Below are 3,652 nucleotides of genomic sequence, written 5' to 3'. Positions count from 1 at the left end.
CCTCCTGGGTTCAGGCAATTCTCCTGCCTCAGCCTCCTGAGTCGCTGGGATTACAGGCATGCGCCACCATGCCCAGCTAATTTTTTGTAGTTTTAGTAGAGACGGGGTTTCGCCTTGTTGACCAGGATGGTCTTGATCTCTTGACCTCGTGATCCACCCGCCTCGGCCTCCCAAAGTGCTGGGATTACAGGCGTGAGCCACCGCGCCAGGCCTGTTTTGTATGTTTAGTAAAGACGGGGGTTTCTCATGTGGCTGGTGTGGAACTCCTGACCTCATGATCCGCCGGCCTTGGCCTCCAAAAATTCTGGGATTATAGGTACTTCACATTTTATATGAGAAAATATAATGAACACAAAAAAACTTTTGTGCCTGATGTTAGAATTTTTGGATCTTGTGTAGTAAAGAATTAAAGGTTAGTGTTATTGAAAGCTTCCAGTTACACAGTAGGGCGTCCTCAGAAAGCAGAGGGTACACCTCCCCTTTATGTTTTTCTTACACAGGAGCTCACATAAATAATGTAGACATGCATAGATAACGTCTGTCTCCCTGCTGGTGGGCTGACACTATAACAAAACTTACTACTTTGTTGATTTAAAGCTATCCTTACTGAACCCAGCCAACCAATGCCTTCATAAGAGATTCTGAGAGAAAAAATATATTCCCAATAAAACATGTGGTCCTCTCAAGATAGTGGAGACATTTTCAGCTTGATATGGCAACGTGATTGTGATCGTCAGAGAGTATAAATATGTGTGCCATCTCATGTGCAATTTCTTATAGACCCAGCTTGGTTCTTCAATGTTTCCTTTTGGAGTTGTACCAAATTTTATTATCAGTTTTCATCTGAATCCACTGGAGAATCAAAAGATTTTGCTTTTGTTTCTGAGCCATGAATCATTTAATTCTGAATGTCTTATGAAGAGACACAAGAAGAAGCAGAGTCAGCCACACACCATGATGGCAGAGAGCAAAAGAGAAGGGGCTTGACATCTTGCTTTTTTTCTATACAGAGTTTCAGTCTTCTTGCTCATGCTGAAGTGCAATGGCACCATCTTGGCTCACTACAACCTCCACCTACCGGGTTCAAGTGATTATCCTGCCTCGGCCTCCAGAGTAGCTGGGAATACAGGTGCCCACCATCATGCCCAGCTAGTTTTTGTATTTTTAGTAGAGATGGGGTTTCACCATGTTAACCAGGCTGGTCTCAAACTCCTAACTGTTGTCTCTACTGTTACCTGTCAGTCCTCTTCATAAAGGCACAAAAAAGATTAATTAAAAAAAACTAACTTGGGCCAGGCTCAGTGGCTCAGGCTGCTAATCCCAGCACTGTGAAAGGTGGAGGCAGGCAGATCATGTGGTCAAGAGATTGAGATCATCCTGTCTAACATGGTGAAACCCCGTCCCTCCTAAAAATACAAAAATTACATGGGCATGGTGTCGCACATCTGCATTCCCAGCTACTCAGGAGACAGAGACAGGAGAATTTCTAGAACCTGGGAGGTGGAGGTTGCAATGAGCCAAGATCACGCTACTGCAGTCCACCCTGGCGATAGAGCCAGAGTCCATCTCAAAAAAAAAAAACAAAACAAAAAAACCCTAATGTGGATGATCTGCCTGTTGGACTATGCATCACTTTCAACATTGTCTTGACCCAACTTAAAATGAATTACCCATTTACACACTGTTGATTTTTACTTGACATCATCCCCATAACCTTTTTATAAAGCATCAATGATTTCATTATTTCTCTATCCATATTTTACCATAGGTATTCTTTTTTTCAAACAGTAGCTCACTCCATCACCCAGGCTGCAGTGCTGTGGCATGACCACAGGTCACTGCACCCTTGACCTTCGAAGCTCAAGCCATCCTTTCACCTCAGAGTCCACAGTAGCTCATGCAGGCATACGCCACCATGGACAGCTAATTTTTATATTTTGGCAGAGAAAGGGGTTTTACCATGTTGCCCAGACTGGTCTTAAATACCTGGGCTAATGTGACCCACCTGTCTTGGACTCTGAAAGTGCTGGGATTACAGGCCAGAGCCACTGCATGTGCTCTCATCATAAATTTGATGTTTCTTTTTATATCAATTTTAGCAGAATTTATATTGCTTTCATAGGGTCTCTTTTCAAAGCCATGTCTTTCCTTCTGAGTGCCTCAAACTAGAGTCTGTTTGGTCATGTTATAATAGAGTTATACTCATTTATTCTGATGCAAAAAGTGTAAAATTCATGCATAATTTTCTATTTTTTTGTGAACTTCTTGAAGACCCTTTATAGTAAAAAATTGTACCAAACAGGATATAAAAATAATTGTGGATATTCACGTGCCACGTATTTCCGGAATGCAAGGATGGTTCAACACATTCAAGCAAATCAATGTGATATACCACTTGAACAGAATGAAAGATAAAAACCACATCTCAATAGATGGAGAAAAAGCATTTCACAAAATTCAATATCCAGTCATCATAGAAATGCTAAACAAAATAAATAGAGAAGGAAATTTACCTTAACAATATAAAGACCATCCCCTTTCTCCTCTGCAAGCTTCCAAAATGACAAAGAAAAGAAGGAACAACGGTCATGCCAAAAAGGGCCGTGGCCATGTTCAGCCTATTTGCTGCACAAACTGTGCCCGATGCGTACCCAAAGACAAGGCCATTAAGAAATTCGTCACTGGAAACAGTGGAGGCCGCAGCAGTCAGGGATATTTCTGAAGCAAGCATCTTTGATGCCTGTGTGCTTCCCAAGCTCTATGTGAAGCTATATTACTGTGTGAGTTGTGCAATTCACATCAAAGTAGTCAGGAACTGATCTCGTGAAGCCTGCAAGGACCGAACACTCCCACCCCGATTTAGACCTGCGGGTGCTGCCCCACGACCCCCACGAAAACCCATGTAAGGAGCTGAGTAAAAGATTGAAGACAACTATTCTCTGGAGAAAAATAAAATGGAAATTGTACTTGAAAAAAAAAGACCATCCATGAAATCACCATACTGGAAATAACCAATCAGGGAAAATACAATGCTTTTTCTGCAGGATCTCACATGATGCAAGAATGCTCTCACCCCTTCTATTCAACAAATACTAGCTGTCTTTGCCAGGACAATTCAATAGCCAAAGAAATAAAACCCATCCAAATCAGAAAGAAGTACAATTATATTTATTTGGAGATGACATAATCTTCTGTAGAAAATCAAAAAGAATCAACCAAAATACTACCGGAACTAATAAACACATTCTATATATTTGCAGAATACAATATTAGCACCAAGAATTAGTTGAATTTCCATAAATAAACAATAAACAATTTTAAAAGACAATTAGAAAACACCATTTGCTAAAGAACTTAAAGTAAGAAATACTTCGGAATAAATGTAAAAATGTTCAAAGTTTGTACCCTGAAATCTACAACCATTAATCGAAATGATTAAAAATGCATACAGAGGCCGGGCGCGGTGGCTCACGCCTGTAATCCCAGCGCTTTGGGAGGCCAAGGCGGGTGGATCGCGAGGTCAAGAGATCGAGACCATCCTGGTCAACATGGTGAAACCCCGTCTCTACTAAAAATACAAAACATTAGCTGGGCATGGTGGCACGTGCCTGTAATCCCATCTACTCAGGAGGCTGAGGCAGGAGAATTGCCT

General features: G+C 41.4%; 1 pseudogene; it reads left to right on the top strand.

Annotated features, from left to right (window-relative positions):
• Nucleotides 1-2,420: 2,420 nt before the first annotated feature.
• Nucleotides 2,421-2,979, top strand: LOC108295660 (annotated as a pseudogene).
• Nucleotides 2,980-3,652: the final 673 nt, after the last annotated feature.

Source organism: Cebus imitator, unplaced genomic scaffold (genome assembly GCF_001604975.1).
Source record: "Cebus imitator isolate Cc_AM_T3 unplaced genomic scaffold, Cebus_imitator-1.0 Scaffold654, whole genome shotgun sequence".
NCBI classification, from domain to species: Eukaryota; Metazoa; Chordata; class Mammalia; order Primates; family Cebidae; genus Cebus; species Cebus imitator.
This window is presented reverse-complemented; position numbering and strand designations above follow the sequence as displayed.